This window comes from Oryctolagus cuniculus, chromosome 15 (assembly GCF_964237555.1).
Source record: "Oryctolagus cuniculus chromosome 15, mOryCun1.1, whole genome shotgun sequence".
Classification (NCBI taxonomy): domain Eukaryota; kingdom Metazoa; phylum Chordata; class Mammalia; order Lagomorpha; family Leporidae; genus Oryctolagus; species Oryctolagus cuniculus.
This window is the reverse complement of record NC_091446.1, coordinates 86,668,777-86,695,733: the sequence shown is the minus strand read 5'-3', so window position 1 is coordinate 86,695,733 and position 26,957 is coordinate 86,668,777. Positions and strand designations below refer to the sequence as shown.

At 44.4% G+C, this 26,957-nt stretch overlaps 1 long non-coding RNA gene and 1 pseudogene across 1 annotated transcript in view; one reads left to right on the top strand and one right to left on the bottom strand.

The window, feature by feature from the left end:
- The window catches only part of LOC138845435 (uncharacterized), a 38,651-nt gene extending 30,582 nt beyond the window's left edge, over positions 1 to 8,069 (top strand). Inside the window, exon 3 of the long non-coding RNA XR_011382690.1 lies at positions 7,935 to 8,069. This is a non-coding gene — a long non-coding RNA (uncharacterized lncRNA). The remainder of the gene's footprint in view (positions 1 to 7,934) is intronic.
- LOC100354212 (protein MIS12 homolog) lies at positions 4,435 to 7,958 on the bottom strand (annotated as a pseudogene).
- Positions 8,070 to 26,957: the final 18,888 nt, after the last annotated feature.

Sequence of the window (26,957 nt, the reverse complement as noted above, 5' to 3'; positions counted from 1 at the left end):
TTATTTATTTATTTAAATCACAAATAAAATTGCAAGTCAAAATAATTTCACATGGGGCCGGGCACTGTGGCATAGTAGGTTAAACCTCCATGTGTAGCATTGGCATCCCATATGGGTGCGGATTTGAGTCCTGGCTGCTCCACTATTGACCCAACTCCCTGCTAATTGCCTGGGAAAGCAGTGGAGGATGGCCCAGGTGCTTGGGCCCCTGCACCCACATGGGAGACTTGGAAGAAGCTCCAGGCTCCTGGCTTTAGATCAGCCCATCTCTGGCCATTGTGGCCATTTAGGGAGTGAACCAGTGGATAGAAGATCTCTGTCTCCCTCTCTCTGTCTGTAATTCTGCCTCTCAAATAAGTGAATCTAAATAATAATAATTTCACATGATATAATTTACATCTTTTTAATGAAAACTGTAGGGCAAGCAATTTTATTTCTAACTTTCTCAATAGTATCAATTTCTTTTTTAAAAAATTATTTATTTTATTAAAAGTCAGAGTTACAGATAGAGAGGAAGAGTCAGAGAGATCTTCCATCACTGGTTTACTCTCCAAATGACAGCAATGGCCAGAGCTGAGCTAGATCAAAGCCAGGAACCAGGAGCCTCCTCCAGGTCTTGAATGTGGGTGCAGGAGCCCAAGCACTTGGGTCATCCTCTGCTGCTTTCCCAGGCAGATTAGTAGGAAGCAGAATCGGAAGGAGAACAGCTGGGGATCAAACCAGAGCCCATATGGGATATGGCGCTGCAGGCGGTGGCTTAACCTGCTATGCCACAGCGCCAGTCCCAACAAAACCAGTTTCTTTACCAGGGCATCCATTCATAACTTATCATTAGAAGGGAATTTAATGCAGGACAAAACAGGGTGAGATATATTTTTCATTGTAAATAAATAGAAAAAGTGGTACAGCAGGTTAAACCACCACATGGGACACCTGTCTCCCACACTGGTGTGGTGGCCCCAGTCTCAGCTTCTCCGCTTCTGATCCAGATTTCTGCTGATGCACTTTAGAGATGACAGATGCTGGCTGAAGTTCTTGTTCCCTTCTCAGCCATGTGAAACACAGATGGAATTCCAAGGTCCCAGCTATGGCCTGACTCAGCCACAGCAGTTGCAGGCTTTGGAGACTGAACACGTAGTTGGAAAATTTCTTTTCGCTCACTCTGCCTTTCAAGGAGATGAAAATAAATAAACTATTTTACAAAGGAAATATAAATACCAATTTAAGATTATCTAAAAATAAATTCACCATGTTTAACTTCATAATTAACAGCTCAATAGTGTGGTAATTCTTTTTTTTAAATTTTTTATTTGACAGAGACAGTGAGAGAGACAGAGAGAAAGGTCTTCCTTCCGTTGGTTCACCCCCCAAATGGCCGCCACGGCTGACGCGCTGCACCGATCCAAAGCCAGGAGCCAGGTGCTTCCTCCTGGTCTCCCATGCAGGTGCAGGGCCCAAGCATTAGGACCATCCTCCACTGCCTTCCCAGGCCACAGCAGAGAGCTGGACTGGAAGAGGAGCAGCTGGGACAGAATCTGGTGCCCCACCGGGACTAGAACCTGGGGTACCGGTGCCACAGGTGGAGGATTAGCCAAGTGAGCCATGGCGCCGGCTGGCAATTCTTAATTTTCAGATATGAGGGGCCGGTGTTGTGGAATAGGGGGGTTAAGCTGTGCTGCAGAGCTGGGATCCCATATGGGTACCTGTTCAAATCCTGGCTGTTTCACTTTCAATCCAGCTCCTGCTGATGTACCTGGGAAAGCAGCAGAGGGCGGCCCAAGTTCTTGGTCCCCTGAACCCATGTGAGAGACCAAGATGAAGTTCCTGGCTCCTAGCTTCAGCTTGGCCCAGCCTTGGCTATTTTGGTCATTTGGAGTGTAAACCAGAGGATGGAAGATTTCTGTCTCCCCCGGCCCAAATGCCTTTCAAATACATAAGTAATATTTTTTTTTTTTTTTTTTTTTGACAGGCAGAGTGGACAGTGAGAGAGAGAGACAGAGAGAAAGGTCTTCCTTTGCCGTTGGTTCACCCTCCAATGGCCGCCGCTGCAGCCGGCGCACCGCGCTGATCCTGGCAGGAGCCAGGAGCCAGGTGCTTTTCCTGGTCTCCCATGGGGTGCAGGGCCCAAGCACCTGGGCCATCCTCCACTGCACTCCCTGGCCACAGCAGAGAGCTGGCCTGGAAGAGGGGCAACCGGGACAGAATCCGGCGCCCCAACCGGGACTAGAACCCGGTGTGCCGGCGCCGCAAGGTGGAGGATTAGCCTATTGAGCCACGGCGCCGGCTGAATTTTTTTTTTTTAATTGAAAAAAATTGGCTGGCTCCACGTCTCAATAGGCTAATCCTCCACCTGCGGCGCCGGCACACCAGGTTCTAGTCCCGATCGGGGTGCTGGATTCTGTCCTGGTTGCTCCTCTTCCAGTCCAGCTCTCTACTATGGCCCAGGAGTGCAGTGGACGATGGCCCAAGTGCTTGGGCCCTGCACCTGCATGGGAGACCAGGAGAAGCACCTGGCTCCTGGCTTCGGATCAGCGTGGTGTGCTGGCCGCAGCGCGCCAGCCACAGCGGCCGTTGGAGGGTGAACCAACGGAAAAAGGAAGACCTTTCTCTCTGTCTCTCTCTCTCTCACTGTCCACTCTGCCTGTCAAAAAAAAAAAAAAAAGTCTTTGTGTCTCCTTCTAACTCTGCCTTTCAAATAAATAAATCTTAAAAAAAAATTGCATAATATCTTTAAACCTATCAAGTGATACAATATAAATAGGGCCTTCAAAAGTTTTTCAAAAATGCATATTTCCATAAATTTTTTTATGGAAAGTGAACTTATGTTAATGTATTTGCATAGTATAATTATATGTTAACTTACGTGTCAGGATCCTTTAAGCAAATGGCTAACCACAAAACTGGCATAATTTTTATTGCCCTGGCAATAATCTTTACAAGCACCCCACCTGGGACATTCCAAACCATCAGAACAATGTATTTTAAGTGAGTAGTTTAATGAGCAATTTCCCCTAATCTGGGTCAACAGTTACAGATAGGGCTTTCCAATTTCGTTGTATGGGTGCATCCAAACAGGCCATCAGCTTAAAATTGCCCTGCTCCACTGTCCAGGCTGACTGAAGTGTTACTTCAGACCTCAGGACGCTATTTTCTAAAATAAAAGTCTTTACTGCCTTAACGGGAAATCTCCAAGCCTTCTTCAGAGCAGTATCTTAAACCTAATGTTATGTTCATGTGATTTGTATGGTTTTGCAAATAGTGAGACTTTAAAGAGCTCTATAAAGCTTTGACAGAGAATGACAGTGAGACAGGATAATCACTTCTGAACACTGCCAAAGAAGCAATCAACAAACAGTAACACTTTGGGGCTTGTTTGGCCCTGCTGGTTGGTCGTTCTAGTTATCTGAAAGTTTTGGTTTCCTTATTTGCATTTGTTATTGTGGTACTACACTAACTGAATGTGCAGGTAGGAAACAGCATGAGACAGAGAACCTGGGCCCGAGGTCTTGAAACAGGAGACAGTTAACAGTTAATTGGGGAAGTGAAGAAAGAGAGGAGGGGCTGGTGCTTTGGTGCAGCAGGTTAACGCCCTGGCCTGAAGCACCAGCATCCCACAGGGACAATGGTTCGAGTCTCGGCTGCTCCACTTCTGATCCAGCTCTCTGCTATGGCCTGGGATTGCAGAAGATGGCCCTAGCTCTTGAGTCCCAGCACCAGCGTGGGAGACCCAGAAGAAGCTCCTGGCTCCTGGCTTTGGATCGGCACAGTTCCAGCTGTTGCAGCCAATTGGGAAGTAAACCATGGGATGGAAGACCTCTCTCTCTCTCTGCCTCTCCTTTCTCTGTGTAACTCTCTCAAAGTAAAAACATAAAATAAATCTTAAAAAAGAAAGGAAAATCTCAAGGGGTATAAAAATTTAAAATAGCTTGTTTTTTCTACTAGCTTGAATTGGAGAAGAGTTACTTATAAAGTTGCCTACATAAATTTAATCTTGGAAAACATCTGTCATACAGTCATTTCCCAGGGACCAATAAATGGTTAATTACACCAAATCCTGGTGTAGCCGGCGCTCACCTGTAGGCAGTGCTTTCCCCACTACACCACAGACCAGCCCCACTATCTGCTTTTTCAAAAGTTATCAATTTCCTCACCAGGCAAGAGGAAGCGCTGATGGCTGACGCACAGTGTAGCAAGTGGTTAGCAAAGGAGTCACCTGCTTAACAACCCTGTCTCAGCTACAGAATAGGCCAAAAGGATCAAGGTCACAAAAAAGAACTCATGACCAACATACAACTTCACAAGTGTTTTTGACTGGTCATAAGTTCACATACTCATTTATGTGCTATTATTGAACCAAGAATCCCTTCCCACCTGTAAGAGGCCTCTAAGGAAAAGATCTTCAAGGTAGTACAGAGATCTCTCAGGAGACTGCATCAAAAAAGATGTGGAATATAATTAGGTGAGCAAAATCTAATAAGATATATGATTGGTTTGAACAATCATTGGGGTAAGTTCTTTACCACACTTTTTGACAGGTTCTTGGTTTTTAACTAATCAGCACGAGAACTTAAGCTAGCTTCACTCTTCTGCTTTCCTTTTCCACACTATCTGTAACGTTCCGTACCTTTCTGGCATTCTGGACCAGGAATACCAAAGCCTCCCTAAAATCATAGTTCCATCTCTGCCAACATTTTCAAGTTCATCAGAGTCAATGTCTGAGTTTGGCCTGAACAATGTTTTGCTCTTCTAATTCTGCGAGAAGGGCCTCCTTAGTACATAACTCATTCTTATACTTTTCCTGTAACTTTTCAGTTTCTTGTTGGAGAAGCTGGATTTTTTTTACTTATTTGAAAGTCAGAGTTACACAGAGAGAGGAGAGGCAGAGAGAAAGAGAGAGGTCTTCCATCCACTGGTTCATTTCCCGAGTTAGCCACAACGGCTGGAGCTGGGCCACTCTGAAGCCAGGAGCCAGGAGCTTCCTCTGGGTCTCCCACGCGGGTGCAGGGGCCCAAGCACTTGGACCATCTTCCACTGCTTTCCCAGGCCACAGCAGAGAGCTGGGTCAGAAGTGCTGCAGCCAGGACTCCAACTGGCACCCATATGGGATGCCGCAGCACCACAGGCGGTGGCTTTACCCACTATGCCACAGCCCTGGCCCCTAGAAGCTGGATTTCTTTCTCACTAAAAGGATGCATCTCCTGAAACTTATCTTCAGGCAGTAAGATGTTTAGGGAATACACAAAATCAGCTGCAAAAACAGCTGCTCCGTTTTGCAAAAAAGGTTATCAAAATGTCTTTTCATGTAGCAAAGATACTTCTCTTGTGATAAGGCTCAGAAAAATCAAATCACCCCATTACTGCAACGTAACCTGGGCTTCACCAAAGTTCCTCCAGTTGTGGGCCAAGCCCCACGTTGTGAGCTTTGGCTTAGGCTCCAGAAAGTGTTTTTGTTTGGGTCTGTTCCAGGACATGTCTTCAGCAAACCTGCCTGCCACTTGCTGAAGATAACAGCTGAAGACATTGTATTAAACAGGATACAGTTCTGGACCTTAAGCAACCTTTATTTCTCATTTCTGTAAAATGCTTACAGCTGCATTGGATGGGGAAAGGGAGGGTAGGATTTGGAACCTGATTGGCTAGCAGGTCCAGGACATGGGCCATGGAAATAAGCCGTGCAGCATGTGATTTGAGAGCTTAAAAACCCTTCCCCTCCTCTCAGCAGCATGGCAGTCTCCCAGATTCCAATGGGAACCGTCATCGCCAGGCCTGGTTTCTAATAGACTCTTCTTATTTTATCTCTGTGCCAGGCTATCTCTTTAGCACTCTGTACATTTACCAATCTGGACTGGGCTGATCTCACAGCCTGGGATTCCATCCAGCTTCTTCAAAATAACCTGTTTCACAGCCTACGTTACTCCAAACAGTTAATCTTGAAATGCAATGTAAATCCTAAGCACGCATGTCTGTGGAGTGAACCCAGAGAAACTGGGCCTCATCAGTCACTGGACCGATAGCCATCTGTGGGGAGCAATCCGGACTGGACTGAGTTACTGGAATTAAGACTTATTCTATGCATCTGCTCTCCCACAATATGGCGCTGGGAGAGAAGTAAACAGCTCCCGCACAGCTGCCTCCAGTTCAACCAATAAACTGTAGGACTTGCTCCTGATTGGAGAGCAGCGTACTCGGCGTGTGGGCAGCCGAGTTGGGATTGGCGGAGGAGGACTATAAAGGAGGAGAGAGACGGCATGCACCAGGAACATCTAAGGGGAGCATCTAGCTGAAGGAACACCTGTGCAGCCCCCAGAGAGCCGGCCGGCGGTGTGCCGCTCCCCTGCGGAAGTGGGGAATGTGGCCAGGGGGAACTGCCCTTCCACGGAGGTGGAAGGGATAGTAGCCAACCCGGGAAGAACCAGCAGCAAACCCGGGGAGGGCCGAGCAGACGAAAGAACAGCGCAGGGTCCTGTGTTGCTCCTCCACGAAGAGGGGGAGCGACATAATGGTGCTGTGACTCGGATATGAAGCCTAGGCAGGGTTTAGTGTCGTTCCTCCACGAAGAGGGGGAGCGACAGCCATCCACTTATTTTGCTGTTATTTTTGATTGTTAAATATTGTTGTGACCTGCAGAGCAATGAGGTCCACGGTACAACACCTTCCCACCACTTCCTTTAAACTTCTGTTGGAGATGAGCAGTGGCAAGTGCTGCTCCAAATGCCGACTGTTATGCGACTCCAATAACCAAAGCCCAGATGTCTTTTAAAAACTCCTGGCTTATTTTTCAACCACTCTGCATAAATGGCAACACTTAAGTTCGGTTTGCAGAAGTGGCTGCTCAAAATCATTTCCGTAGCCAGTGCTATCTACAGTTACTGTAAAGTAGTCATCCAGTTATTCAGTTACTTTACCCTCATTCAAGAACCTGAAGTGCTTGTTGCCAGAAACAGTCCTCTTTATTTACCACTCTGTATGAAAGGGCTCTCTCAGGTTGATGAGAGAATCTGTCTTGTTCACCTGTACAGGCCTCAGAAGGCTTCAGCACAGGAAAAAACACTAGACAGATGCTTTGGGGCTGGTGCTGTGGTGTAGTAGATTAAGCCTCCATTTGTCCCACCTGCATCCTATACAGGCGCCAGTTTGATTCCCAGCTGCTCCACTTCTGATCCAGCTCCTTGCTGATGGCATGGGAAAGCCATGGAAGATGGCTAAGTGCTTGGGCCCCTGCACACGCATGAGAGACCAAGCGGAGGCTCCTGGCTCCTGGCTTTGGCTTGGCTCAGCTCTGGCTGTTGTGGCCATTTGGGGAATGAATCAGAGGATGGAAGACTCTCTCTCTCTCTCTCCCTCTCCCTCTTTCTGTAACTTTGCCTTTCAAATAAATAATTCTTTAAAAAAAACTATTGAATCAATGAACTTACAAATAAATAATGCTTTCCTTTTTAAGATTTATTTTATTTATTTGAGAGGTAGAGTTACAGAGACAGGGAGAGAAAGAGAGAGAAAGGTCTTCCATTTAGTGGTTCACTCCCCAGATGGTCACAATGGCTGGAGCTGGGCTGAGCCAGAGCCAGGAGCCAGGAGCCAGGAGCTTTTTCCATGTTTCCCACCCAGGTACAGGGCCCCAAGCACTTGGGCGATCTTCCACGGCTTTCTCAAGTAATGGCAAAGAGCTAGCTGGAAAGAGGAACAGCCAGGACATGAACCAGTGCCCATATGGATGCTGGTGCTGCTTAGCCTACTACACCACATTGCCAGCCTTCTAAATAATGCTTTTCAAAGAATTCTTATAAGAGGGTCCTCCAAAATACAGAAGTACAGTTCTCCCATTAAGGGACCCTTCCCTTGCTGAAAAAGGAACTAATTTCTTCAACCCTGTTGTAATCAGTAACCACTTGCAAATTGTTTATTGAGAAGAAAGTTGCTGTTTCTTTCAAAAGGTAATTCCTCAGGACAGATGCATGCAAGACCTGCCAATGGAAAGATATGTGATACTGAAGATCACAAGACCAGATCACCTGAGAACTGGCAGAGGCAGAGGCACAGCAAGAACAGAGGTGCACCAAGGCCATTCCCCAAAGCCCAAGCTCTCGCCTGAATTTATCCCAGCTTCTGTTTATGTACCTATGGTAAGCCCTTTGTGAGCTGGAGGGAGAGAGGTGATTTGGAACACTAGCCCCTACCTCCTATGCTGGCCACACAAATAAATTCTTTTTGCAAAAGTTGCTGTCTCTAATTTTGGCTCAATAGACAATAGGTGACAGATGTCCTTTATTCAGTACAATACTAACTCTGACACTGAATACTGCTAAGATGAGTAACTTTAAAAATCATTTTCTCTTAAATAATGTTAATTTGTGATTTATTATAAATGCCCTAAAATGAATTAGGTCTCTTGGCAAAGAAACATCTTTGCAAAGTTTTCCTGATATGAACTTCTAATTTATTGAGATATTATGTGAGAATATTAACAAGTAAGATGTGCTGAGTTGAGCTGCTATTTTTACATCTGGGATCACAGACCTACTGTAATTTCTTCTCAAATGCTTAATTTTTTTTTTAAAAAAATTTAATTTATTTATTTCAAAGGCAGAATTAGAGAGAGGCAGAGAGAGAGAAGTCTCCATCTGCTGGTTCACTCCCCAAATGGCTGCAATGGCCGGACCTGGGCCAATCCAAAGCCAGAAGCCAGCTTTACCCAGGTCTCCCACAAGGGTGTAGGGGCTCAAGGACTTGGGCTATCTTCTGCTGCTTTCACAGGCTATACCAGAGAACTGGATTGGAAGTGGAGTAGCAAAGACTCAAACCAGTGCCCATAGGGGATGCCAGCACTGCAAGCGGCAGCTTTACCTGCTACACCATGCTACTGTTCCCTCAAATGCTTAATTTTTAAACACTTAAAATTAATAATTTTATGAAAGAGAAGACTAATGCTATAAAATAGGTTATTTAAGAATGTTGTCTTTGTATCTTTTTGGAAATATAAACAAAATGCAATTAGATAATGTTGACACCTGGTAAAATCAGAAATATTGTATTTAACCTCATGTTCAGTAATTATATAAAGCTCAAATTACTAAACTCCTCATGATTTTTTCTAAATCCTTGTAGTCTTTTGACCACACCAGGAATCATAAACCAGATACAATATCACTTAGGATATGAATAAATGTTAAACATTTATTGTACTATGACTTTGATTTAAAACAGTTCCTTCTTTAATGTTGTTTCTGAAAGACAGAATGACAGAGACCAAGCAAGAGATCTTTCATCTGCTAGCTCACTCCCCAAATGATCCCAATAGCTGGGGCAGGGTCAGTTCAAAGCCAAGAGCCTAGAACTCCATCTGGGTCTCCCACATGGGTGCAGGGGCCCAAGCATGTGGGCCATCTTCTACTGCTTTCCCAGATGCGTTAGCAGAGAGCTGGATCAGAAGTACAGCAGCCATAACTTGAACCACTGTCCTGATGTAGGATGCCTGTCACAAGCAGCAGATAACTGGCTCGGACATGATGAGGGACCTTGTTTTCTTTATATTTTAAGCATTATCAATTTTGATTAATATATACAAGTCTCTGTCATGGAACTTTTCTCTTAGAATCACAAACAACATCATGCAAATGTAACATAACTATGAGTGATTCATTTCCAGACTTGACTTTGGGATAGCCGACACTGTGGTGTGACAGGTTAAGCAGCCACTGGTTATGCCGGCGGACCATATCAGGGTGCTGATTCAAGCCCTGACTGCTTTGTTTCTGATTCAGCTTCCTGCTAATGTGCCTAGGAATGCAGCTGTTGATGGCCCAAGATCTTGAGACTCTGTCATCCACATGGGAGCCCCAGATAAAGATTCTGGCTCCTACTTTCCACTTGGGCCAAGCCCTGGCTGCTGCACTCATTTGGGGAGTGAACAAGCTCATGAAGGCCTCTATCTCTCTCTCCCTCTGTCTTTGTCATTTTATATTTCAAATAAAATAAACTTTTAAAACCATCTTTACTTCTCAATACCTAAATCCGGATTGCTGCCTTTAAGAAGAATGAGAATGCCGGTGCCGTGGCTCAATAGGCTAATGCTCCGCCTTGCGGCGCCGGCACACCAGGTTCTAGTCCCGGTCAGGGCGCCGGATTCTGTCCCGGTTGCCCCTCTTCCAGGCCATCTCTCTGCTGTGGCCAGGGAGTGCAGTGGAGGATGGCCCAAGTCCTTGGGCCCTGCACCCCATGGGAGACCAGGAAAAGCACCTGGCTCCTGGCTTCGGATCAGCGCGATGCGACGGCCGCAGCGCACCGGGCGCGGCAGCCATTGGAGGGTGAACCAACAGCAAAAGGAAGACCTTTCTCTCTGTCTCTCTCTCTCTCTCTCACTGTCCACTCTGCCTGCCAAAAAAATAAAAATTAAAAAAATAAAAAAATAAGAAGAATGAGATAAATCACAGGGTTCAATTGAAAAGAGGTGAGTGGAAGGCTCAGGAATGATTTGGGATATTTTCAGGCTGGCGTCACACTGAAAATAAGCAATCATTGTGGTAAAATGATTTTGAATGATACAAAACTACAATGAGACTGCAGGGAAAATACTTACAGGATGAAATATCATATGTGATCTTTTTTTTTTTTTTTTTTTTTTTTGACAGGCAGAGTGGATAGTGAGAGAGAGACAGAGAGAAAGGTCTTCCTTTTTCCGTTGGTTCACCCTCCAATGGCCACCACGGCTGGCGCGCTGCGGCCAGCGCACCACGCTGATCCGAAGGCACGAGCCAGGTGTTTCTTCTGGTCTCCCATGGGGTGCAGGGCCCAAGCACTTGGGCCATCCTCCACTGCCTTCCCGGGCCACAGCAGAGAGCTGGCCTGGAAGAGGGGCAACCGGGACAGAATCTGGCGCCCCGACCAGGACTAGAACCCGGTGTGCCGGCGCCACTAGGTGGAGGATTAGCCTATTGAGCCGCGGTGCTGGCATGTGATCATTTATATAAGCAAATTTTTAAGTTTTACAAATCAATATATTTAAACATTTTTTCAGAGGAATTTCTTTGATTACACTGAGTTTATAAAGGCATTTTAGATAGGCAAAGAGAAGAGAGGGAGAGGGAGACAGAGAAGGAATGAAAATAGATCCTGAGAGCTCACTGGTACACTTGCCAAATGCCTGCAGTAGTCAGAGCTGTATGTGGCAAGAGTCCTGTGCTGGGAAACGAACCCAGGTCTCCCACATTGGTAGCAGTGAGCCAATTATTTGAGCAGCACCCTAGACTGCCGGGTGGTCCCAGGCACCTTGGTCTTAGCACTATGGAAAGATCCGAAGTATCTCCTCCCTCTAGAACTCTGGATGCCTCTTAACTAACGTCTTCCCATTCACCCCGTGGGAAGCTTCTGCCAGCACTGCACTCACCCACGTTATCTATCAGTGATCAGCCTAAAGTGCTTTACTGTGGGGCAGTCTCTTTGGTCCTTCCCTCTCACTGTGGAAATGCATCCTGCAGCTCCTTCCCGGCATGTACAAATTAAACAGAACAAGATGGAAGCCCGTTGTAACAAACACTTGCCAAAGGACAAGATTTAAGTTTCAACAGAAACAGTTAGAAAAGGTTCCATTAAAACTGCCCCTGCTTTCACAGTAGCTAATGTATAACCACTGTATTTGCTCTTTGGAGATGACAGGTTAAAGACACACAAATACTCCTAGACTGTGAGACCTCAGTGACTTGGTCTTTCTTGCTACCAGCCTTTCCGTTTGTTAGGAGACTTTCTTCTCACTTAAATAAAACTTCTACTCTTACCATTGTGTTTGGTCTCAGGACACAAACCCAGACTCACCAATTTTCCTGCAACAGTATAAAGATAAGGGACATTTACTCCAGTATTCACATGGTGCATCCTAATGAAGCTACTGTAAGTTTTGGGGAGAGGGTCAGGAGGAGCAGACATGTATGGGAAAGAGATGGCAGAGTGGATGCCCAGCACAAGGCCAGATGGGGAAGTACTCCTGGGAGTCTATGCCCCAATGACTCTCTCAGTGCATTTGTAAGTATAGCAGAAATTGAGATTAAATCATTATGTGATGTTTCTGGTCTTTCTGATGAACTCATCTGCTTTTAAAATAATAGAATGATTGGCTGGCACTGCGGCTAATCCTCTGCCTGTGGTGCCGGTACCCTGGGTTCTAGTCCTGGTTGGGGCGCCAGATTCTGTCCCGGTTGCTCCTCTTCCAGTCTAGCTCTCTGCTATGGCCCAGGAAGGCAATGGAGGATGGCCCAGGTCCTTGGGCCCTGCACCCGCATGGGAGACCAGGAGAAGCACCTGGCTCCTGGCTTCGGATCGGTGGAGCACGCTGGCCATAGCAGCCTCATGGGGGCGGGTAAACCAACAGAAGGAAGACCTTTCTCTCTGTCTCTCTCTCTCTCTCTCACTGTCTAACTCTGCATGCCAAAATAATAATGATAATAATAATAATAGTAATAATAATAACAGGATGGTAGAACAGTGGTTACCAGGTTATAAGCAATAGAAGGTGGGGTGTCAGAAGAAAGGGGAGGCATTGGCCACAGGTTACAAAATTCGCTAATACACAGAAGAGATAAATTAATTGCTGTATTTCTCAGAATAGAAACTTTAATATTTCATTTTATATTTCAAAATTGCTAGGATTGGCCCTTAAATGTACTCAAAGAAACAACTACATGAGGTTACAGATATGTGTTTTTTGCCTTATTTGGTAATTTTAGATTGTGCACATTTATCAAATCATTACATTGTGCCCCACAAATATATACAAGTATTTTTCAGTTTAAAATGAAATTATAAAGAGTGCAAAGATTGTCAGATTACAGTAAAAAGTAACATCACACAATAAACTGTGCACATGAGGAAACCAAGTCAATTGGAGGGGGAGGGGAGAAGGAGGGAAGGGAGTGTGGTTAACTTCTTAGAATTGAATCTATGAGAATTTAATTTGGGAGATGCAAGATGGCAGATTAGGGAACAATGTACTGCACTCGGCTAGGGATAAATACTAAAAAAAAAAATGGTAGGAAGTGCTCTCTCAGGGGAGAATTAAAGAGAAAACCACACTGGAAATTCTACAAAAGGAAAAGGAACACCATGGACCTGTGTGGAAGGTGGACATGCAGCACAAATACAGACACACACACATCTGCAGCAGCCCAGAGCTGGAGCATGGACGTGAGGCCAGACTACAGCAACCAGTGGTGACACAGCTAGCGGGAGCACGTGGCATGAGTCCAGACTGGAGCCCTAGGGGCAACCAGTTACTAACCGTTACCTGTGGACCCAGTAGGAGTAAAAGGGGCACGTTTATCTCATCCAATCCTCCCCATAACGGTGCCCGCGGCAAGGCTGAGACCGGCGGGCAACATCCTGGGCTGGGGCGGCAGCTGCAGAAGCCATACGCACTGCCCCTGGCTGAAACAGGATGCCGTCTTCTCAGCAGCACGAGTGGCAGTGTGGGGAGAGGGAAACATTCGGCCAGGGGCTCTTGTCTGAGCATGTTCCCAGAGATTCCAGCAGAGGGAAAAATCCACAGACCCCACTGACTGAGCCTGGCTGGCAGGATGTGTGGCTGGGCACCCATGTAGGACTGCGAGGAGCCCCCATTATTCCCACACACCACAGGCTCAAGCTACCTAGGCGGAGCTGGCTCAGGGAACATCTGCCTCTGTTGACTGGAGAGCCGAGCCTCTACACCCAGCAACTGTGGGAGCCTTGTGTGATGAGATCATGGGGACTTGGTGGCTTCATGAGATGGTGCAGAGTGTAGCTGGGTCTTTGGGCAATCACTGGATGTGGTTCCACACACTCAGAGCTCCTTGGTTGCCTGGGGTGGGTATTGCAGCTGGAACCGTACTCAGGGTGACCACTGTGCAGATCATTTGTGCGGTTCATACGGTGACATGGATGAGTGCTAAACCCACTGGGGGTTAACACCAGGCATTGCTCAGCTTGGATGAGAGGAGGTGAGGGGGTGATCACACCAACAGAAGTGAACATTCCTCTTCTTCTGTTAACAAGAGATCTATCAGGCCCAACATGGGTATTACCCTGGATACTTGCCCAATGACGGAGCACTGACCAGAGCAACCTGGCCACACAAAGCACACACTTCTTGGTATTCACTGAAAGTGCAGACATTCCACTAAGCCACAGAGGTTAGTTCAAAGGTAAAAGCCACCAGAGGAAAAAGATCAACAAGCAATTCCACAAATACCTAAAAAACCTGGATGCAGTTCTAGGCTCTAGGCCTCACCCTGATCCAGCCCTGATAGTTGTGTGCAATGGGGAGTAAGCCAATGAATGGGAGATTTCTCTGCTTATGTATCTCTCACATTCTCAAATGAAAAAAAAATATTTTTTTTAAACCTGGAAACTGGGGCCAACATTGATACTTAGAGGATAAAGCCACTGCCTGCAATGCTGCCATCCTCTATGAGCACTGGTTCATGTCTCAGCTGCTCCATTTCCCATCCAGCTCCCTGCTAATGGCCTGGGAAATGTAGCAGAAGATGGCCCAAGTGTTTGGGCCTTGGCCATACATGTGGGAGGCTTGGATGAAGGTCCTACATCCTGGTTTCAGCCTGACCTGGGATTAGCCATTGCAGCCATCTAGGGAATGTACTAGTGGATGGGAGATTTCTCTCTCTTTAATTCAGACTTTCAAATAAATATGTAAATCTTTGAAAAAAAATAAAATCTGGAAACCAAATACAGATGGGTATTGAATATCACACACCTGTGGAAATTAAGCATCATAATCTCAAATGTCTAATGAGCCATAGAAGAAAACAGGAATTTAGAAAATATTATGAAATTATTGAAAATTAAAATAAAGCATACATAAACTCACAGGATGTAATTAAAATAGGGTTTAAGGCAGAATGAATGGCAGTAGAGGTTTAAATTTTAAAAACAATATATGAAATCAATAAGCTACCTTTCCACCTTAAGAAACTAGAAAAATCAGAGAAATTAAAGATAGAGTGAGAAAGGAAAAGGAAATAATGGTGTATGGCTCCCAACTTGCATGGGGGAGATGATGGCTCACGTCAAGGGATCCCTATGACCACCAAGATCCTAAAGTCTCTCAATCCAGCCACACCCCACAGGCTTTTTTTTTTTTTAGATTTATTTATTTATTTGAAAAGCAGAGTTATAGAGAAGCAGAGGCAGAGAGACAGGTCTTCTATCTGCTGGTTCACTCCCCAAATGGCCACAATGGCCAGAGCAGGCTGATCCAATGCCAGGTGCCAGGAGCTTCTTCTGGGTCTCCCATATGGGTGCAGGGGTCCAAGGACTTGGGCCATCTTCTGCTGCTTTCCCAGGCCATAGCAGAGAGCTAGCTTGGAAGTGGAGCAGCCCAGACTTGAACTGGCATATGGGATGTTGGCACTGCAGGTGGCGGCTTTACCCACTATGCCACAGCGCTGGCCCCCTGACAGGTTCTCTCTTTACTTGAGTCTTTCCTATTCATTCCTGCCCCATTTCTAGATTTTTCTGATTTCTCTGAGACAGCCACACTATGTGTTGTGAATACAAACTTTATGCCAAATGCAAAGAAGGCCCAGACCAGATTCACCCGCTTGCTTTTGTCTACCCACCTCTTGCCAGACCTGTTTGGCTTGCAGCATAAAGAAATGGACACCATTTAGACCAAGTGCACTTGTAAGCAGAGAGTATGTGTGGATCCTCTGGATGCTAGTAGTATATATGAGACCTAGATCAGACAAAGGGCTATGCTGTTCACTGCTAAACACACAATTTCTTCATCAACCAAATGATCCCTACCTCTTCTCTGGAGACCCAGGGTAGCTAGATGGACACTATATGAGGTGGTGGGCAAGGGAGACAAGAAACCCAGAAACTCAGTCTAATCCCATGACCTCAGAAAGCAGCAGCAGCACTAAGTAAGGTCTTTTCCAACCACCAGTGGTGGTCCCTGTGTCTGTTGGGATGCTCAGGTAACCAGGAAATGAAACTGCTCCATGCCAGGAGACAGGCAAGACTGCAACGTGGACAGGATGTGTGAAGCCTGATCTAAGCTCAAATCTGTAAGCCAGACTGCATGTATAGTGAGTGGGTCATATCATGTCACTCCCTCTATCTCCCTGACCTAATTTTTGAGGCCTGCAGGCCCAGGGAGGAGGCTACACAGTCACCACCTCAGCTGTAAGCCTGGCTCCAGCTGTGCCCAAATGTCTACCTCCCTCCAACCCACTGCTGGTCCCCCTTGGAGCCCAGGTCTTTTCCCAACTGCCTGAAAGAAACTCTAGGGGAAGTGAAGAGTTACCGTAGCTTGCAAGGCACTTATCTGTTGGAAAGGAGCTCTGGGATGAGACCAGGAATAGGTCTGCAGGATGGATGGGCCCTGCAGATCCTGGGCTCTGAAAAGCTCTCATGTGCTACTTCAGCTCAGAAGTTTGTACTCTGTCATTTGTTCTGCTTTAGAATCACATTTTCCTGGCTGGGTGGAACGCATCAATGAGAGGCAATATTTGGGACATTCTGGCTTGAATGCTAGTAAGTTAATAACTAAGATTTCCAAGTCCATCTCCACTTTTATTTCCTATGTGCCTTTCCTCTATTTGCTTGCCATATTCCACTTCTGAACCCAATGGAGAGAGGTGACAAAGTCTCCAAGTATGATGTGTCTACTCCCTTACAGTGATTAATTTTCACTTTATATATGCTAAGGCTGAGTTGGAAGAAACATAGAAATTTAGAACTGCTTGATCAACTGGAGTAATTAAATATTTTACTGCTTCAGATTTTTCTCATTCTCTAAAACTTTTGCTCTTAAAAAGAATAGCAACTTTACCTGTTATTTAATTTTATGTAAAATGTACATAAGCATTTATTTACCCTATAATCTGTGTTCTTTGTTGTATTTGAGGTCTGCATCTCATGATTAATATTTGAGAGATCTCCAGGGTGCATGACTAGGCTAATGGGCTTTCCCTGATGGGTAGCAGTAGAGGTGGGGGGGTGATTTCCAGGCCTGTCCTCAGGATGGGAAGTAGGAAGAATGACTGCAGCTAGAGCGTCTTTCACCACATCTGTAGCCTGGTCACCAGGGAAAGGCCATGACACTTGGGTGACCTGTCCATCATGAGTGGGAATGTGCTGAGATATGAGCTAAATTCAAATCCAACCAGAATTTAAAAAGAGCTTTGTGGATGGGAAATAGAATGTCAAAGAGATTTTAAACAAACCTGATGACCAAAATGAAGGGGGAGAATGAAGCCAAAAATATTAAAAGTAATGTGAAGCTATTAGAATTTTAGACACTATTATATTTATGTAGAAGGGTTTCCAAATAGTGCAACAAAAGTAAAAATAGGTCAGACATAGAGCATAAGAATTCAATCAAGTCAGGATTCAATGACAGACAGCAGTAATCTACCTCAAGAGAGTGTACACAAGGCAATCAGAAGGTATTAAAAAAAAAAAAAAAAAGAAAGAAAAAAAAAACACATAGAATAAATTAAGAAAAACAATAAAGTTGGATGTATACATGACAGCCTATCATGGAGACTATAGAATAGCTGTGTCTGGTGCATGTTCTCAGGACTGGGACCTCAGAAATAAATGGGGGACCAGCGCTGTAGGCATAGTGGGTAAAACCACCACCTGCAGTGCCAGCATCCCATATGGGTTCTGGTTCAAGTCCCAGCTGCTCCTCTTCCAATCCACCTCTCTGCTATACCTGGGAAAGCAGTACAAGATGGCCCAAGTCCTTGGGCTCCTGAACCTGCACGGGAGACCTGGAGGAAGCTTCTGGCTCCTGGCTTTGGATTGGCTAAGCTCCGCCCATTGTGTCCAATTGGAGAGTGAACCAGTGGATGGAAGATCTCTCTCTCTCTTTCTCTCTCTGCCTCTCCTTTCTCTGTGTAACTCTGACTTTCAAATAAATTAAAAAAAAAAAACTTTCAAAAAAAGAAAGAAATGGTAAGAAGAGCTTAATACATCTGCTGATCTCTCCTTGTTCCAGCCTTACTGTTTACAATGGGCTGACTGACCTCAGAGTCTCTGGTTTAGGATTCTTCTACCAACCACAGCTCTGCTTCTTGCTCCAACTTAAAGATTACCTCAAGGTTAGTAATGCAGGAACCTGTTAAGAAGAAATAATGTGTGGGCTGGCATTGCAGCATAATGAGTTAAGCTAGCATCTGCAATGCTGCCATCCCATATGGGCACTACCTCGAGTCTCAGCTGCTCCACTTCCAGTACAGCTTCTTGCCAATGCACCTGAAAGCAGTGGAGGATGGCCCAAGCCCTTCTGCTTCTGCACCCGTGTGAGAGACCCTAATGAAGTTTCTGGCTCCTGGCTTTGACTTGGCCCAGCCCCAGTCATTGCAGCCACTTAGGGAGTGAACCAGAGGATGGAAGATCTCGATCTCTCTGTAACGCTGGTTTTCAGATAAAATAGTTTTTTAAAAAACAGAGAATGTAGTATTTTTCAAATCCCTAAGTCCAGTTCTAGAAAGACAATAGTTTGGCTTCAGGAACTGTGCAACAAAACAACAAGTGTGAGCCCTTTGCTGGAGGGTGGATTACTCACATTCTGCATGGACTCAAATCCTATGCCTAAACAGAATTATACCTTATAAAGTATCCACTTGTTTAACAAATGGGAAGAAAGCTTCACTGGGGAGTTTCACTCACCTAAGGACAGTAGGCTGCGGTAGGTCTCCCGCATCACATCCCTGTATAGCACCCTCTGAGCACTGTCCAAGTCGTATCAGTCCTCCTGGGAGAAGTCCGCAGCCAGGTCTTCAAATGACACCAACATGTGTAACATCACATTTCTCCTCACCATATCAGCTCTGGTCACAAAACAGGAGGACAGGGTGTGCAATCTCTGTGTGTCTCATATGTCTCTTACAGAAGATGAAGCTTATTTCGTACTCCATATGTCAACAACAACAAAGAATTACAAGGAAAATTCCTTGCTTCTTTAGCCATTTAGAAAACTACCATGACAGTTTCCCTTATATATCCACAACCATCCCTTCCCGGTAAGGTTAGGAAGGATGGACTTCCGATTCTGTAAGATCACAGTGTAGTCTGTACACATCAGTATTCACACATAACTGAAATCACATATTGGATCTATTGAGACAAACTCATCCTAGATTTAAACGCAAAGTGTTTCATCAGGTCACACTTTACTGAAAAGCTGAAGATGGTTATCAGTGTGTTCTCATGAATGTGAAAATGCAGAAGTCACATTGCAAAAGCACAAGAACAGAGACCAGGTGAAATGGAACTACAAACATCACCTCTAGTGAGTGCTCCTGGCTGTAAGGAGATGAAGGCAGGAAACACACTCCAGGAGCTGACAACTTAGTGATTCTTTACTTATAGAGTTGGCCTGATTCCAACAATAAAATGTGCTCTGCTAAGTAACTGTGAAAACTGCTTATACAGTGTTCTTAAGCACCCATATATTGCCTTCAAAACCAACACAATTGCTAATGTTCCCATGAAAACGACTGCCTGCTTCATAAAACCCAAGGCATAAAGTATGATAAATCAATAAAAACTAGAAGCTATTTAGCAATTTGCATTTTTAAGTTACACCCCAGAGGGAGCATGAGAAGGAACCAGAGGGACAGAGGGGAAGAAGTTAGAGCAGGACATGACCACTGACCATCAGGACACAGAGCAATAATACTGATGAAGAAATTCATTGTGAAAAAGAAAAAAGTAAAAGTAAAAGAAAAAGAAAAAGCAAGAACAAAATTCATTTCTAATTTGTTGTGTGCAGGGTAGAGAATGGAATTTAATTTGATACTATGTGCATGAGGTGTAGGTAGACACAGGCACCATAACTGTAACTGAAAAAAAGGAAAAAGAGTATGATGAGATGAAGCGAGACTGATCGTGGACACAATGTGTTTGAAATTTCAAATATCTGGCTATGTCCAGTCATATAAACTAGAGCTCAGAGAGAGCTGTAAACTGCAGATAAAGATTTTGGAAGTAGCAGAACTTGCGTTAAGCCTTAAGCCAACAGAGTGAATGTAATAAGAAGAGCTAAGAGAAGAAGGCAGAAAGGAATGAGTGCAGAATCCGAGGAAACACTAACATTTACTGCTAGAGGAAGGGAAGGAAAGCCTACTAGAACCAGACAAAGCAGAATGAATTTCAAAGTATTCCAGGAATAAGAAAAAGCTCAAAATTACAAAACCTATTAATATAAGTATCTATGAGTTCAAAATTTCCAGCACCAAAAAGAACTTATATTTTAATTCTATCCCCCACAACCTTTTTTAAATTACTTTAGTATATTTCATCAGAGTCACGGGACAATGGAAAGAAAATTCTGTGATAATCCACAGACGTTGCAAAAGTATATTTTAAAATATTTGCAATTATAAAACAGATCCTCAGTTAGAGATATCAGTATATTCTTCTTACAATTAAATTCATTTTTAACTATTTCTAAGTCAGAATAGCAGGGAGAAAGAAAGAAAGAGATTTTACATACACTGGTTCACTCCCCAGATGGCTGCAACAGCAAGGTTCTATGCTAGGCGAAAGCCAGGAATCCAAACATTTGAACCATCGTCTGACACTTCCCAGGATGCATTGGGAGGGCACTGGATCAGAAGCACAGTAGCTAGGGTTCAAGCCAGGCAGTCTGCTAATAGATGTGGGAATCCCAAGCACCAGTTTAACCCATTGCACCACAATGACTGCCCCTAATACATTCTTCGTAGCATTATAAACTATATACATTTTAGCCTAAAGGCAGAAACAGAGTTAAAGGGCAAACACTGGAAGATAAGGATGCTCCATCATCACAATTATTCAACACTGGATAAGAGGTGCTAGTCAATTCAAGAGAAAAGTAGATGAAAATGAGTATGATTTGCTTATAAATTATACCTACATGACCCAGACGATCTACTGAAAACGACTCTGATTATGATGATTTAGCAAACTGATAGAATATAAAAATAACATAAAAGTGATCAGATAGGAGTGGGCATTTAGCACAGCAACTAAAATGCCCATACTGCACATTAAAGTGCCCAGGGTTTTATTCCCACACAGGGGCCCTGACCCCAGCTTCCTGCTGCTGATGCAGGCAGGGCTGATGACGCCAGTGATGGCCAAGCAGAGGTGCTACAGACCAACTTTCCAGCTCCAGGCTGTTCCAGCAAAGTCCCAACCTCTGCAGGCATTTTGGGAGTGAATCAGCTGATAGCAGCTCTTTCTGTCTTCTTTTAATATCTAAAAAAGAAAATAAACAAACATTTTAAAGATTACTTATTTGAAAGGCAGTTAGAGAGAGATTTTCCACACACTGTTTCACTCCCTAAAGGACTACAATGGCCAGGGCTGGGTCAAGCTGCAGTCAGGAGCCAAGAACTCCATCCAAGTCTCCCACATGGGTAGCAGGAGTGTAACCACTTAGGCTGTCTTCTGCTGCTTTCCCAGGTGCATCAACAGGCAGCTAGATCAGAAGCAGAGTAACTGGCATTTGAGCTGGTGCTCGGATATGGGAACGCCAGCAGTGCATGCGGTGGGTAAACCAGCTGTACCATAATACCAGCCCCATCAATAGATTTTTTAAAAATTTTATTTATTTGTATTTGAAAGAGTTATGGAGAGGAAGAGACAGAGAGAAATATCTTGCATCTACTGCTTCACTCCCCAGATGGCCACGATGGTCAGGGATGAGCCAAGCCAAAGGCAAGAGCTTCATCCAAGACTCCCACATGGGTGGCAGGGACCCAAACACTTCAGAGTCACCTTCTACTGCTCTTTGCCCAGGCCATTGACACAGACCTGGATCAGAAGTGTAGCAGCCAGGACATGAACCAGTGCCCATATGGGAAAACAGCATCACAGATGGCAACTTTTTTTTTTTGGATTTTTATTTATTTGAAAGGTAGGCTTAGAGAGAGATCTTCCCTCTGCTCGTTTATTCTCCAGATGGCCATAACAGCCCCAGGCCAAAGCCAGAAACCAAGAGTTTCTTCCAGGTCTCCCATGTAGGTAGCAGGGGCCCACACACTTTTGGAAAAGCTTTGGAAAAAAATTGTAGCACAACTGTTAAGGGAACTGGAGAGCAATCAAAATAAAAGGCAGAAATTAGATTGAGGGAACCAATAAAGGGGAAACTCATACATTTTGTGTATTTGACCAGAGGACATTCTGCTGCTTACATACAAATTATGGAAGTAAAAGCTGCCGTTTTACTTGCTCAGGATGTAATAGAGAAAATTTCAGGGCTTAGCGGACAATCAAAAATAGGAGAAGAGAAAATTAAGTCCTGTAAAGAAAGCTAAAGAAGTTAAGTGTCTAAATTTGTAAGCGTAATTGACCAAAATTACTGGCTGACTACTATGCTACTTGTAAAAATTTCAGAGGAATCAATAAAAAGCAGCCAATGAAAGCTAAAAGAAATAGTTACTAATCACTGCAAAAATAAAAAGCATGGGATTGGAATGAAGCTAGTTAACAGCTTTGGAGAACAGAAATCATTCTCCTAAAGACTTAATAGTATCTGCAAATTCTGCATCACATGACTTACAATATTGAGGATAAAATTCAGAATCACTACACATGTGGTGACTCATACTCACAAGAGAAAAGTCTTTAGAAAGAAACTCAGATTTAGTCAGATATTGCAAGCAGCTAACAAAACACCTGAAGTATCTCTAAATAGCTTTCAGTATTTAAAGGAGGATATAAAAATAATATAAAGGATGATAGACAAGATTACCAAGAGAAGACTAGGAAAAACTGCAATTTAATTTCTATAGCTATAAAATAGAGTAACAATAATAAAAATCTACTTATAGGCTAAACAGTTTGGAAAAGGAACAAAAAACATAATGGAGGGGCCAGTGCTGTGGTGCAGTGGGTTAAGCCACCAACTGCAGTGCTGGCATCCCATATGGGCGCCAGTTCAAGTCTTAGCTGCTCCCCTTCCAGTCCAGCTCCCTGATAACGCACCTGGGAAAGTAGAGGAGGACGGTTCAACTCATTGGGACCCTGAACTCAAATGTGAGACCTGGAAGAAGCTCCTGGCTCCTGGTTTCAGCCTGGCCCAGCTCTGGTCATTGCGGCCAGTTGAGGAGTGAACCAGTGGATGTGATAAAAGAACTCTCTCTCTCTCTCTATCTCTCTCTCTCTCTCTCTCTCTCTCTCTGTAACTGTGGTTTTCAAATACAATAAATAAATCTTTAAGAAACACACACACACACACAATAGAATCTGAAATATGGTCTGGCTTTGATGTGTCCCCCAAGAGCATGTGTTGGAAACTTAAAATCCCCAAGACAATAATTTCAGTTCTTAGGAACTAAAACACCAATTTTAAAAGGGTCTGAGGCTATGAGATTTATCTCTTACTCTCTCACCATGTAATGACTTCTGTCATGCTGGGATGCAGGACATGGCCCTCTCCAGATGGGGATTCTTGGCCTTGAACTTCCCAGCCTTCAGACTGCAAGAGATAATTTTAAAAAAATTTTATTTATATCCTATCCATTTTATGACATTTTTATAACAACATAAAATAAATAAAATAGATTAATACATATTTTCTAATTTTTTGAAGATTTTATTTGTTTATTGGAGAGGTAGCATTATAGAGAGAGGGAAAGACAGAGAAAAAGGTCTTCCATCCACTGGCTCACTCCCCAAATGGCTCCAATGGCCAGAGCTGAGCCAATCTGAAGCCAGGAGTCAGGAGCTTCTTCCATGTCTCCCACATGGGTGCAGGGGCCCAAGCACTTGGGTCATCTACCAAAGCTTTCCTGGGCCACAGCAGAGAGCTGGATCAAAAGAGGAGGAGCCAGAACTAGAACCAGCACCCATATGGGATGCTGGCACCACAGGCAGCAGCTTTACGTGCTATGCCACAGCACCAGCCCCTTTTCTAATATTTTAAAAAATGAGTTAATTATTTATTTTAAAAGGCAGAGTGATAGAGAGAGATCTTTCATCAATTGGTTCACTCCCTAAACAGCCACAATGGCCAGGGCTGATGTAGGCAAACTAGGAGCCTAAAACTCCACCTAGGTCTTCCAAACATGGATGACAGGGGCCCAAGCATGTGGGCACTCATCTGCTGCTTCCAAGTGCGTCAGCAGGAAGATGGATGGGAAGAGGAGGATCCAGATTTAGACCAGCACTTAAGCCAGCACTCTGATATGAAATGCCAGCATTGCAGTTGATGGTTAAACCTACTGTGCCTCACAGGCCCTAATATTTTCTAACATCTGTGAAAGAGAGAAGGAAAATGAAGAAGGCTTTCTTTTTTTCTTTTTTTCTTTTTCTTTTCTTTTTTTTTTTTTTGACAGGCAGAGTGGACAGTGAGACAGAGAGACAGAGAGAAAGGTCTTCCTTTGCCGTTGGTTCACCCTCCAATGGCCACCGCAGCTGGTGCGCTGCGGCCGGCACACCGCGCTGATCCGATGGCAGGAGCCAGGTACTTCTGGTCTCCCATGGGGTGCAGGGCCCAAGGACTTGGGCCATCCTCCACTGCACTCCCGGGCTACAGCAGAGAGCTGGCCTGGAAGAGGGGACTAGAACCCGGTGTGCCGGCGCCGCAAGGCGGAGGATTAGCCTAGTGAGCCGTGGCACCGGCCGAAGAAGGCTTTCAAAACCTGCTAATGGAAGTTCTCCAGAATGAAAGGAAAAAGTACAAGGTTCTAATACGGATTTACAGGAAAGAATCAAGATCACTAAAAATGGTAAACATGTGGGAGTTGAGCAAGCATTGTGTTGCACCAGTATAAACCACCCCCTAAAATGCCAGCATCCCCTATGAGTACGGGTTCAAGTCCTGGCTGCTCTATGTCTGATCCAGGTCTGTGTTAACGCACCTGGGAAAAGCAACAGAAGATGTCCTGAGTACCTGGGCCACTACCACCCATGGGGAAGACCTGGATGAAATTCTAGGCTCCAGGCTTTGGCCATGCCAAGCCCAGCCCCGGTTGTTGTTACCTCTTCCTCCCTATCTCTGTAACTCTTTCAAATAAAAATAATAATAATAAATTGTGTGGGAAAGATAGAAAGCTATATACTTGTTTACTTAATTTTGTCAAAACAGGTATGATTATTTGAAGAAAAGCTAAAAGTATAAAAAGTAGTAAAATGTACAGGTGTCAAAAATAGAACTTACAGGGGCTGACGCTGTGGAGTAGCAGGTAAAGCCGCTGCCTGCAGTTTTGTCATCTCACCTAGGCATCAGTTCAAGTCCCAGCTGCTCCACTGCTGATCCAGCTTTCTGCTGTGGCCTGGGAAAGCAGTGGAAGATGACCCAAGTTCTCAGGCACCTGCACCCACCTGGCAAACCTGGAAGAAGCTCTTGGCTCCTGGCTTCAGATCAGTGCAGCTCCAGCTGTTGTGGCCATTTGGGGAGTGAACTCATGGGTAGAAGACCTTTCTCTCTCTCTCTGCCTCTGCCTCTCTGGAACTTTGCCTTTCAAATAAATAAATAATTTTTTTTTTTAAAAAAGGAACTTATCTATTCAACAGTTCCTATATTGTATATGAAGCAGTACAGTATAATTATAAGAATATTGTGATAAGTTCCTCATAGTTTAAATCTTTGGAGCAATTAACAGCAAATTCATGCACAATCAGAAAGTTAATGAAACAAAGCAGTGTATGTGTTTGGTAGCACTGCCACAATGCATACTATAGACTGGTGGCATAAGCAACATAACATCATTTTGTCATAGTTCTGGAGGATCAAGTTCAAAGAACAAGCTGCCTCCAGGGTTGGTTTCTACTTTCCTACTGATGCCTTTCTCTTTGGTTTGAAGGTGACCAAATTCTCACTATAACCTCATCTGGTCTTTCCTGTGTGCTCTCTTCCCTCATGTATCTTACAAAGTCACAAGTTGGATTGGATTAAGATCCACCCATAGTCTTCAGTTAACCTTAATTGCCTATTTGAAGGACTTAGGCTAAGAGATCGGTTCAAATGCCTTCACACTACACAGGGGTCCCTGGGCTTGATATCTGGTTCTGCCTTCTGACTCCAGATTCCAGGATGAATAAATTCTAGGCAGTAATGATGGTTTGAGTAATTGAGTTCCAGACACGCATATGGGAGACCTAAATTGAATTCCTAGCACTTGACTTCAGCCTAGCCCAGTTCCAGCTATTGCAGGCATCTGCAGAGTAAATGAGTGGATGGAAGCACTCTCTGTCTTTGAAATAAATTTAAAACATTTAAATAATTAAAAAATATTAGATGAGGCAAAAGTAAGGTAATAAAGAAAAAAGAGATAGAAAGATGAGACAAGTAGAAAGCAAGTATCTGTACTATCATAAATATGACTGATAAGAGTTCCATTTCAGACTTCATGTTCTACAAGAATTTAGCTTATTTTCGTCTAAGTTTCAATTTGAATCATATAACATATATCTTTTTCATGTGGTATCAGAAAGAATAAAAACCAATTTGTAGGCTGGCACCGCGGCTCACTTGGTTAATCCTCTGCCTGCAGTGCCGGCATCCCATATGGGTGCCGAGTTCTAGTCCTGGTTGCTCCTCTTCCAGTCCAGCTCTCTGCTGTGAACCGGGAAAGCAGTGGAGGATGACCCAGGTGCTTGGGCCCCTGTACCTGCATGGGAGACCAGGAGAAAGCACCTGGCTCCTGGCTTCGGATCGGCGCAGTGCTGGCTGTGGCAGCCATTTAGGGGGTGAGCCAACGGAAGGAAGACCTTTCTGTCTCTCTCTCTCTCTCTCACTAACTCGGCCTGTCAAAAAGGAAAAAAAAAAAATTGTACTCAAATTGGACAGCTCTAATGTCTTGTAAGTATGCCAATTTTACCTTGTTCATGTATATTCTCTGATGCTGAATTATATCTATTATTGTGTTTTCATTTTAAGTAATAAACCCCCTTGGAGCTGGCATTGTTGTGTCACACAGACTAATCTGCTGCCTGTGATGACAGTATCCCATATAGGCACAGGG